General features: G+C 38.4%; 1 protein-coding gene across 1 annotated transcript in view; it reads right to left on the bottom strand.

Annotated features, from left to right (window-relative positions):
- Positions 1 to 12,867, bottom strand: part of LRRC28 (leucine rich repeat containing 28) — a 206,049-nt gene that overhangs the window by 70,139 nt on the left and 123,043 nt on the right. The window lies entirely within an intron of this gene.

Raw genomic sequence — 12,867 nt, 5'->3', positions numbered from 1 at the left:
TTTGAAATTTTCATCACAGTTAAGAATATAATAATAAAAATGAAATTATTGTAAGGTAATATTGTCTAGCCATGTGGTTCCTCTTTTAAAACCCAAAATCCTATGAAGATTTACTTTAATCCCACCTGAATGAAATCCCTCCATTGACTCCAATATTCCTTCATTATTGGTGTCTATATTTGTAATCTATTCCATGGTGAGACAATTATGTCCCTGTCATACACCAAATCACCACTTCTGAAACGGTGGGCGGCGGGGGGAGTTCTTTATAAGGTATTCTGTTCTTCTCAGGGAAAACCACCAGGAAGCACTCAGAGCAGAGGAGGTTCTGCTAACCAGTCTCTAGGGGAAGGACATTACTCTGTCCTGGACAGCACACTGCACTCGAAGCTCTACAGGGAGCACTGTGCAGGACAAGTCTGCTTCTCTTGTATCACGGAACTTCCGTATTGAAGACCACCGTAATGCCACCTCTCACTTCTCCAACCTGACCCTGTTCAACAAGCTGTTCCTCTCAGGTTAAGGTTTCTCATGATCCCCCCAACTTGAATGCACCCCACTGGGCACATTCCAGTTTGTTCAGGACTTGGATTAGTACGAGCAATATCTTCGCTATTGGAGAGAAAATCTTCTGCCTCTTAGATGTCCACTTACACAGATTAGCTTCTCTTATTGGCAAATAGCTTGGCAAACTATGGCTCACAGGCAAAATGTGGCCCATGGCCCACTTTTGTACTGCACGCAAGCTAAGACTGGTTATTTTTAAGTGCGGTAAAACCCAACAACAATGATAAGAAAAAAAACATATATATATATATATATACATACACATATGACAGAGACCATATGTGGCCTGCAAAGCCTAAAAACATTTAGTATCTCACCATTTACAAAAAAAAGTTTGCTGGTCTTTGTTATATACTTACTCTTAACAGGAGTGTTTTTAATAACTATTTTTTATAAAAGTAATACAAGTGCAAAAATACATTAATTTCTAGTTATTTTACTAATATATAGAAGGGATTTGTGCTAGGAAGTTCACACTTTATTTTCTCATTTCCCCAATACAACACAAATACATATTTGAAGACAGGAGATAGGATTCAATGAACAGTCTGTGACTCCCAATGGGAGTTTTGTTCTGTTTTCACCTAACTGATGCACATGGGGGTCAATTTCACTCTTGGCTCCATTAGCACAGTATTTCCTCTAGCTAAGTCTGTCTGCCTATCTATTTCAGATTGCTTCTGATGGGGCATGTGGGGGTGAGGGAGTTGACAGAAGAACATGTTTTAGAATTGAATAAAAAGAAAAAGAAACAAGAAATCTTCCTGACCTCACTTTATAGTTATTAGGGGAGTGAAATGGGACAGAAATGCAACGAATCAGCTTACACACCACAGAGTCAGGTGCTGAGAGAAGAATGAGACAAGGTTTCTGCCACTGAGAATCACATTACATATAAAAGGCATTGTGTGATAGGAGCTCAGGAAGAGTTAGATGAAGGGCTGGAGAAGCTTTTGCAAAATTTATTGAAGGAAATGAGACCTCGAATAGGTCAAAAAGAAAATGGATATAGCATTTCAAGTGAGGCATGGGGATGGGGTTGAAAGCATGAGGAAAGGCATGCAAGTGAAAAAATAAATACAACATGCACAATGGACTATTTGAGACCCGACAAGTACCAAAGATACCAATGGGAAAAAAAGCAGAAAATAAGTTCAATACAGAGGGCTTGGTGGAGACATGGATGATAATGAATACTGGGTAGAGAAGTTTGGAATTATCACAGTGAGAACAGAACACTTCCTGAAGATTCTCAAAGGATGAAAGGACTCTTTTGGAAATATGAAAATGGTAAATATGCAGAAAGCAATGAAATGGAAAGAGACTGTAAGCTGGAAAAACAAGTAGACAGTTGATGAGAACAGAGGCAGTGTGACAGAGCTTACAGGTAAATTCCAGAGATATTTTAAGAAAAGCAGAGAGTATGCTTGGTTGGAAATGGAAAATGGTGAAACAGGAAAAAGTCAAAGATAATTTTCAAGTTTCTAGACTATTATACTCTAAGTATGGTGATGCCAATGCTAAAAACTTAATCTTTCTGTAGAAAAAAAATTTTAATTATACCAATACTTCTGAATTGCAGTACCTATAAGCCACCTACTTAAAGGAATTTGAAAAATCCATGAAATATCACATGGGAGTAAAGCAAAATAAACTATTTTCATTATTATTTCAAAAATTAATAACTGTGTAAAACAGTGTTTTGACATGGCTGCAAAAACTACTAAGGCTTGCAACTGTCCACCATTTTGATTCAGTATTGCCTTATTGTACTGTGAAATGGGGAAACAATATGTGATTATGAGTTTAAATTTTCTATAATTTGATTACTTTTTTTTTTTTTTTTTTTTTGCAGCATGCGGGCCTCTCACCGTTGCGGCCTCTCCCGCCACGGAGCACAGGCTCTGGACACACAGGCCCAGCGGCCATGGCCCACGGGCCCAGCCGCTGCACAGCATGCGGGATCCCCCCGGACCGGGACATGAACCCGTGTCCCCCGCATCGGCGGGCGGACCCCCAACCACTGCGCCACCAGGGAAGTCCTGATTATTTACTTTTAACAGATCAATATTCACACGCTGTTTTAACAGATATGCATACATTTTCAGATATTAAAATTAATAACACTTTTGACAAAGAAAAGAACACATACTGTCAGTATCAAAGGTCAAAGTACTAAGGAATGGGAAGAGGAAACAGGAGCTGACATTTCTTATTTCCTATATGTGATGAATAAGACTTAAACATGCAGGACTGCATATATTAAATGAACAAATGTAACAAAAGGACATTTTTGTCTAAGTAGCTTAATATATAGGCCTTTTCATTTGTTAGAAAAAACCTGAGCTAATTATAATATTACTCCAATTACAATATTGAGTAAAATATTATATATAATATAGTTGGAAAATTAACGATTTTGTCATCCTACAGAAGTATTTGGGAAAGAGAGAGAAATAAAATTAAATAGCGTCTCAGGTGGACTGAATTAAACATAATTTTCATGACCATTTTAAAACAGGCCACAAATATAAGACTATACATGGCATCTTTATTCTAACAAAATTAAAAAATATACTTATTAAGCTCAGCTAATGGGAAGCACATTTTTAGAAAATAACAGAGTCAAACAAACTTTATCTAAGATTCTAACTTAAGCAGAAGAGACAGGAAATAAACCTGGGGTAGCAATATATCATGCAGGAATAAGGAAACAGAGCCCAAAGTGTGAGCTCAAGTGAAAAACTGGAAAACTATCAGCCAAACATACATCTAGCAAACTTGGTCAAGTTCAGAACCTATACTGAGGCCAGGACAACAGGATACTCTTATATACTCTGCTGAGGACCGAGTACCTTGCTTATATCATTTCCACCAGCCTGAAGAAATTTTATTTCTTTTAGAGTAGGTATGCTGGCAACAAATTCTCTTAGTTTCCCTGGGAATGTCTTTATATCATTGTAATTCCTAGAAATTGTTTTCATTAGATACATAATTCAGGGTTGACCATTCTTTACTTTCAGTACTTTTAGATGGTGTTCCACTGTCTTCCAGCCACCATGGTGTCTGAGGAGAAATCCACAATTATTTGAATCATTATTTCTTTAGGTGCTCTTAAGAATTGTTCTTTATCTTTAGTCATTAGCAGACTGATTACGATGTATCTGTAAATGGCTTTCTTTGAATTTATCCTATTTGGAGTCTGCTGACCTTTTTAAATTTGTAAATTTATGTCTTTCACCAAATTTTTGAAGTTTTAGACATTATGTCTTCAAATTTAAGAATTATTATATCTGGGTAAATATAACAAACTATCACTTTTCTCCTTTTAAGTTAAGTTACGCATAACTGCCGAAAGCATTTCAATATATGGCGTACTACTTATAAGTGTAACACAAAGGTCAGTGGGGTAATGTAAAAGGAGTTCCAAAGCAGATTTTGAAAGATCTGTATAATGTAATCCCTAAAGCAATAACTAAAAATAAGATAAATACCCCAAAAAAGATAAACCCAAAAAGCCAATAAATGAATTAAAACAGAATACAAAACATATATTCAAATAATACCAAAAAAGGCAGGCAAAAGGGAACAAAGAAAGAAAACCAGATGTTAAAAACAGACAACTAATAAAAAATGGCAGGCCTAAATCTAACAAGATCAATAATAACATTAAAAGCAAATAGCCTGAGAATACCAATTAAAAGAGATGACCAGACTGGACTTAAAAACAAGACCTTAGTATATTCCATCTAAAAGGAATCCATTTAAAATATAAATACATAGATAGATAAAACATAAATTAATACAAACATATGCCATGTAAACAATGACCCCCCCAAAAGCTGGAACTTCCAGTATGATGGATTGAGAAGGACGCCAAATCCTCTGCTGAAAAAGCAACTATAAAATTATCAAAAGCAACCATTTCAGTACTCTGGAAATTGACCTATGCTTTTCAACAAATAGAGAAGAGCTTACTCATGAAAAACTACTGCACTTCAGATTAGAAGAACAGAAATCTGTGGCATGCTTCCTTGGGGTGGCTCCTATTCCCCCATCCAGCTTGGTTAGGACAATAGTTCTAATATGGCAGGGCAGACTGCAAAGAACCAACAGCTTCACTGACAGAGTGAGCTGACTTGGAACAAAAGTCAGGGAGTCGATTTGGAACAAAAGGTGAAAAACCCGTACCCAGTACTGTTGTCAGTAATAATTAGTAATCTTGGTCACAAGCAAACATGAAAGACCAATGATTTTTAGGAGGCTGAGGGGTTCCTGGTTGGGGAAAGCAATGGAATGGGCAGATAAGCCAGAATTGCAACAACGAAGAATGGGATATAAAGCAGTCAGAAAGTATTTCATAGACTCTCCATATATCCCAGGCTGACAGGAGGCGGTGAGCAAGCACAAGGGAGACCACAGAGGGCTCCAGCTATTTACATATCCCAGGACTACACAGAACTTGCACACATGCACAGAGGAGAAAAGAGAGGGCCCAACAGAAAATAATAGCTGGGGTAAAGTTGAAAACTGCCTAAACATTAAATGTGTTTCTGAATCCACGCACAGATCCACTGGCAGAGGATAGGAGCCTTACTAGCTTAAGGTGTTCAACCACTAAGTTACACAGACACAGGGCCAAATCATAGAAAGCTAGGCTTAAAAATTAAAACAAAAATAATAACAACAACAAAAAAACATGAAACAGAGACATCAGTCACTGTGGAGGAAATGAATTTCATGTTTTTAGTCCAGGCAAATTACTAAGATAAATAAGATAGCAACAATCTTTAGGTAGGAAAAAATAATCAGGATCCAGAGTTGCTAAAATATATCATTTAAAATGTACAGTTTAAAAAAAAATTATAAGACATACAATAAAACAGGAAAGGGTAACCCATGTCTAGGAAAAAATGAGTAAATAGAAACTGATTCTAAGTGGACCCCCATGTTGGATTTAGCAGACAATGACAGCAGCTATAATAAAAAGCAGCTATAATAAATATGTTGAAAGAACTAAAAGAATAAGTTTAAAGACCTGGTGGAAATTATGATGACAATGACTCGAAAAACAGAAAACGTATTCTCAATAGAGATAAGAAAACAGAAATTTGGGAGTTGAAAGTACAAGTGAAAAGAAAAATTCACTAGAGAGCCTCAACAGCAGGTCCAAATAGGCAAACAAGAAATCAGTGATAAACAGGTAACAAAAATTATCCAAATAGAAACCAGCCAAAAAGACTGAAGTAAAGTGAACAGGGTTAGAGATCTGTGGGACAAAACCAACTGCACAAACATATGTGTGACAGGATTCCCATAAAAAGAAAAGGAGAATGAAGGAGAAGAAAAAAATATTAGAAAAAATAGTGGCCATAAATTCCAAATTTTGATGAAAAATATTACTCTAAAGATCCAAGAGACCCCATAAATACTAAGTAGGATAAACACAAAGAGATCCACACTTATACACATCAGAAACTGTGAAAGACCAGAAAATCTTGAAAACAGCAAGAGAATAATTACTTATTATGTTTAGGGGAACAATACACACACGGCAAGAAGATGCACTCTTTCTACTCATGTTTCTAGCAAATGCAATAAGGCAAAACAAATAAACTAACAAGAAATATCAAGACTGGAAAAGAAGTAAAACTTTCTTTATTCACATATGACATGCTCCTTAGTAGAAAATACTAAGCAATTAATAACAATTATCGAAACTAATAAACACTTTATTATTTTTTGTCTGTTTGTTTCCTTGGGGAATTGCTCTGTGTTCTAAATCCTCTACTGGGACCAAGGAACTCTTCCTGCCTCACCCAGGAAGAGTAGGAAAGCCCTCCTGAGTTGGTGTGGTGAAATGGGGGGAGGGAAGAAAGATGGGGGCTGGGAAATACTCCTAAACCCCAGTACAAGGAGACTCTCCACCTCAATGGAATAAAGCATTTCTCCTTAGGAAATTCATTCCTGGGAGTATCCACCGTGTGCCGTGAGGTACCCTACTTACACTGTAACCCTCAATCTCAACAACAGTTCTGAGGGGGTGGGCATCATTGCCCCATTTTCCAGATGGGGCCTCTAAGGCTCAGAGAGGTAGAACTAGTCACTGTCAAGATCACCCATGTAGAGCCTGGTGAAGGCCAGGCTGGAATTCAGGTCTCTTTGGCTCCAGAGTCCATGCCCTTCCTTTCCCTTTGCCACGAGGCCCTCCAGGTGTCTAAAAACTGAAGCTCCAGAGGTCTAGTGTTCACAGCTCAGGTATTTGTAGGCTGAGGATGTGCCCAAGCCCCCTCTGGATGTTATTTGATCAAATGAAGAGCTCTGTCTTTTTTAAAGTCACTGCCCCATGTGACGCTGCCTTCCAAATCCTCCTTGTCCCCACCCTCCAGACACAGCTCATGGCCCAGGGAGCAGGAAGCCTGGTTCCTAACCAGGCTCATTATTGTGTGTCCATAGTTAAGTCCTTTGACATCTCTGAGCCTCATTCTGCAGGTTCAGAAATCCAGGCCAGTCATGGGGCCTTCCTGCTCCACAAGGCGGGGGGCACACACCCAGGGGGATAAGCCTACACCAGGGGTGCACAGGGACTGGCAGAGAGCCAGCACCCTACAAACACGCCAGTCCACTGGGCATGATCTAGCACCAGGAACCAACACTTTTAACAAGGCTACAGGATACAAGATCAATATTTTTAAAATCAATTGTATTTCTATATACCAAGGCAAACAATCCAAAAATTAAATTAAGAAAATAATTCCAGGACTTCGCTGGTGGTGCAGTGGTTAAGAATCCGCCTGCCAATGAAGGGGACATGGGAATATCCCACATGCTGCAGAGCAACTAAGCCCGTGCACCACAACTACTGAGCCTGTGCTCTAGAGCCCACGAGCCACATCTACTGAGCCTGCGGGCCACAACTACTGAAGCCCACGCACCCTAGAGCCCGCGTGCCGCAACTAATGAAACCCGTGCACCTAGAGCCCGTGCTCCGCAACAAGAGAAGCCGCCGCAGTGAGAAGCCTGTGCACAACAAGGAAGAGTAGCCCTGCTCGCCACAACTAGAGAAAGTCTGCACACAGCAATGAAGACCCAAAGCAGCCAAAAAAGAAAAAAAAAAAAAGACAATTCTATTAACAACATCACCAGAAAAGAAAATACTTGAGAATAAACTTATCTGCTGAAAGCTACAAAATACTGCTGAGAGGCAAAATATCTGCTGAAAGCTACAAAATATTGCTGAAAGAATATCTAAATAAATGAAGTCAGTTCATGTTTATGGACTTGAAGACTTAACACTGGTTAAGACAGCTTGCTCTCCAAACTGCTATAACACAATCCTTATCAAAATCCCAAGAGGCTTTTTTTTTTTTTTTTTTTTTTGCGGTACGCGGGCCTCTCACTGTTGTGGCCTCTCCCATTGCGGAGCACAGGCTCTGGACGCACAGGCTTAGTGGCCATGGCTCACGGGCCCAGCCGCTTCATGGTATGTGGGATCGTCCTGGACCAGGGCACGAACCCGTGTCCCCTGCATCGGCAGGCGGACTCTCAACCACTGCGCCACCAGGGAAGCCCCCAAGAGGCTTTTTTTTTTTAAAAGAAGATGTTGGGGGTAGGAGTTTATTTATTTATTTGTTTATTTATTTTTGCTGTGTTGGGTCTTCGTATCTGTGCGAGGGCTTTCTCTAGTTGTGGCAAGCGGGGGGGCCACTCTTCATCACGGTGCGCGGGCCTCTCACTATCGCGGCCTCTCTTGTTGCGGAGCACAGGCTCCAGACGCGCAGGCTCAGTAGCTGTGGCTCACGGGCCCAGTTGTTCCGTGGCATGTGGGATCTTCCCAGACCAGGGCTCGAACCCGTGTCTCCTGCATTAGCAGGCAGATTCTCAACCACTGCGCCATCAGGGAAGCCCCCCCCAAGAGGCTTTTTAAAGTAGAAATTAACAAGCTGATTTTAAAATTTATATTTGATGCTGCAGAGGGTGTGGAGAAAAGGGAACCCTCTTGCACTGTTGGTGGGAATGTAAATTGGTATAGCCACTATGGAGAACAGTATGGAGGTTCCTTAAAAAACTAAAAATAGAACTACCATATGACCCAGCAATCCCACTACTGAGCATATACCCTGAGAAAACCATAATTCAAAAAGAGTCATGTACCATAATGTTCATTGCAGCTCTATTTACAATAGCCAGGACATAGAAGCAACCTAAGTGTCCATTGACAGATGAATGGATAAAGAAGACGTGGCACATCTATACAATGGAATATTACTCAGCCATAAAAAGAAACGAAATTGAGTTATTTGTAGTGAGGTGGCTGGACCTAGAGTCTGTCATACAGAGTGAAGTTAGAAAGAGAAAAACAAATACTGTATGCTAACACATATATATGGAATCTTAAAAAAAAAAATTGGCTCTGAAGAACCTAGCGGCAGGACAGAAATAAAGACGCAGATGTAGAGAATGGACCGGAGGACATGGGGAGGGGGAAGGGTAAGCTGGGACAAAGTGAGAGAGTGGCATGGACATATATATACACTACCAAATGTAAAATAGATAGCTAGTGGGAAGCTGCCACATAGCACAGGGAGATCAGCTCAGTGCTTTGTGACCACCTAGAGGGGTGGGATAGGGAGGGTGGGAGGGAGACGCAAGAGGGAGGAGATATGGGGATATAGGTGTATGTATAGCTGATTCACTTTGTATAAAGCAGAAACTAACATACCATTGTAAAGCAATTATACTCCATTAAAGATGCTAAAAAAAATTTATATTTGAAATGCAAAGGCCCTAGAATAGCCAAAACAATTTTGCAAAAGAAAAATAATTACACTTCAACCAGTGAATGAACAAACTTCAGCATGTCCATATAATGAAATACTACTCAGTAACAAAAGGAAATAACATATACATAACAACATGGTTGAATCTCAAATGCATTATGCTAAGTGAAAGAAGCCAAACTCAAAGGGTACTAATGTATGGTTCCATTTATATGATATTCTGGAAAAGGCAAAACTATACAAGTAGAAAATTGAATAGTGGTTTCAGGGCCTGGCAGGGTGCATGAAGGCTGTCATAGGGGGCATAAAGGAATCATGGGGGCTGCTGGAACTCTTCTATATTTGATTGTGATGGTGATTACATAACTCAAAGGGTGAATTTTTCTGTATGTTAAAATAAAAAATAAAAACAGTAACACAAAAATTATTTTTTAAAAAATTCTTTCTAAAAGCTAAAAATATTTCCATTAAATATAATATATAAATTAAACATGTATATTTAAAAATTCCATATACTGATCATCTGAACATTGTAAATCAGAATTATTCTTAGCATAAATTCATATAATTTAATCAGTTCTTAGCTGTTTTTATTTCTAACAATGTGTTACCTGCATTTTTCGAAATCTTTTTTCAGTATGGTATTATGTTTCTTTTTAATAAAATTGTTTACAATTCATTTTATTACCAATTAGTTTACTGACACCTTCAGAAGTATTTATTGCTATGCCATCTTGAAATTAATGTAGTATTACTGATGTAAAGTTACAACGCATTCTTTTTGGAATACAAGGGGAATCCTACTCTTTTCAGCTGTCACCGGGTCACCACACCAATTCTCAGGAAGTAAACATCAGTTTGGACACTTTTTTGCACTGTTTACTTTCATGCTAAATATACAGTACCTTAACTTTTCAGCTACTTATAGAATATCCTGAAAATGATTTCATTACTGCCACACAATAAGTACTTAGACTAAGCATAAAAATAACATTAGCGTGCCAATTTCAAACAAAAAAACAGTAAGTCTCCTTAAAATCATCATTCTCTGCTGATGCATACTGACCTAACCTAAAATTTAAATGGGAATGGGAGGGAAGCCACCCACTCCATGCCAAGCCAGTGACCACAGAGAGTCAATAAAAAGGCTTGATACTTTCAAGCACTGGCTTTTTCTGGTACCCCTAAAAACATCTCTAATTTGAGATCCAAAGCACACTGGGTTAGGGAGAGCATACAGAGAAATAAAAGACAATATTTCAATGCCAGCCAAACTCCATTCTATATACAGTAAGTGTCCCTCTCTAGATTCATTCTCTTTCTCTTGATTGGGCTGTGAAACGTACGTATTCTGGTATGTAGAAATAGGTTCAAACCATCAGCTGTGCAACTTTGGGTTATTTACTCAAATATTTAGATCACTGGTTTGATGTTAATTTAAAAATCATCTGTAAAAAAAAGAAATGGAATAGCACATACCTCAAGTGATTAGATGAAATATTTCACATAATTCAATAGTACATGGCAGAAAATCAATAAATATTTGTTTCTATTTTTTTCAGCTCACCATACTACATAATATTCTAAATGTAAAATCTGAATATAAATATCTTTTTGTAAGCAGCTTTTGGCAGAAAAAGCTTTCTGCAGGAAAGAGTTCTCTGCAGGAGACACCCCTTTGTCTTGTCATTAACCTTAAACCAAGCACCCCCAGGCTCTACTCATCTCTGGCCCTAGCACACCTTTCAAATCTTTTGATCACACAATACTTTGCCTAACTTGTTGGTTCTTTCCAAAGATCAAAGCAGCAGAAATGCAGAATAAGTAATTAACAGATGACCAGATCTATTAAAACAAAAAAAAGTATATCATAAACCATCTTATTTTATGGATGATATTTTTGAACTGGGTAATGACCAAATCTGGGAACAGTACTATAACTTGGCACTTCCTCTACAGGTAGAGACAAATAGAGAACAAAGGCTGTTGAGTGTCCCGTGACAGGCCATACTGCAAAATATGTATCAAATCTGTCTTCTTTCTGCCTCCACTGTTACCACACTGAGCCCGGCACCACTATTCTCTCTTGCCTGAACTCACCAAACTGCCTCCTTAACTGGTCTTCTTACTTCCAGGCCCCCTCCAATCCATTTTATACACAGAAGCTAAAGTGATACTAAGACATAGATCACATTCCTTCCCTGTGCCAAACTCTGCTCTGGCTTCCCACTGTACATGAATAAAATCTTAAAACACCATCTTATTAGCAAACAAGGTCCCCCAATCAGTCCTGGCCTGCCTCTCAACCACCTCACTACAATCCAATTACCCTGCCCTTCTTTCTGGCCCGAGAAAGTGTCAAGCAACTTCGTCCCTCAGAGCCTTTGAATCTGCTGTTTTCTCTGCCAGGAATGTTCTTTGCCTAACTCCTCAAACTGTGAGCTCATTCTTGTTTTTCAGAATTTCACTATCACAATTCTCACAATGACCTTCCCAGACTTTCTAATTAAATAGGACCCCTCTTTCTCAATTGTAGCTATTTCCTTCCCTGCATTTAATGCAATCTTTAATTATTTTGTTTATTAATTTTTTAAAAACCATAGTCTGTGCCTCCCACTAGAAAATAAATGTCATAAGAACAGGCAGCGGCTTTGACTGTCTTCTGTACTGCTATATCCCTACCACCTAGCAGTGTCTAACTCATGGTAGGTGCTCAGTAAATATTCTTTGGATTAATCCAAAGAATTAAGATTAATTAAGAATTAAGATTAATTTAAAACTCTTAAACTGTCTCACTTGTTAAGCAACCACAGATCTGAGTCACAGCTGCACAGAAGCCTCACAATTTATGACTCAAATCTGTTGTGGAACTTTGAGACAACTCACAGATCCTTGAAAAAGTAAATGTGAAATCCAAGACTGCCAGAGGATTGTTGCATACTGAATATAATTTGTTTTCCCCAATGCCTTATAATTATCTCTGTGAACTTGATGGGAGTACTCTATGAGATTAAAGAGATTATTGACAGAAGACTAGCTGCCCCAGACTCTTATTCATTTTCAAACTCTCGTGTATGGTTTGCTATATTTGATACAATTTTAGAGAAAAATATATAATGTATATAACTTACAAAGAGTGACTATAAAATAATGTACCTAAAATTTCAGCAAGAATTTCAGAAGTTAGATAAGCAAATAAATATTGTCCTTCAAGGTTGTCAGCCAGCAAAGAAAATACAATTATATGTTTTTTCCTTCATATCTATTGAAATTCCTATTTTGTAATTGCCTTAAGATCTTGATATAGAATCAATTCATGGATACTAGGAATCAAATCCACCCCAAAAAGGATAAGGATTTGCCACCATCAATTTCATTGAAAACTACATGCCTCAAACTCTGAAGGCAAGTAAGTCAAAAAGAAAAATTTTTTAAAAAGGTTTAAAGAAGATTGGCATCCCCAGAATAACATATGTTGAATGTGTTCAATGACAGCTCAGGGGCACTCATACAGCAATGA

The sequence above is a fragment of the Mesoplodon densirostris genome, chromosome 4 (assembly GCF_025265405.1).
Source record: "Mesoplodon densirostris isolate mMesDen1 chromosome 4, mMesDen1 primary haplotype, whole genome shotgun sequence".
Lineage (NCBI taxonomy): Eukaryota > Metazoa > Chordata > Mammalia > Artiodactyla > Ziphiidae > Mesoplodon > Mesoplodon densirostris.
This window is presented reverse-complemented; position numbering and strand designations above follow the sequence as displayed.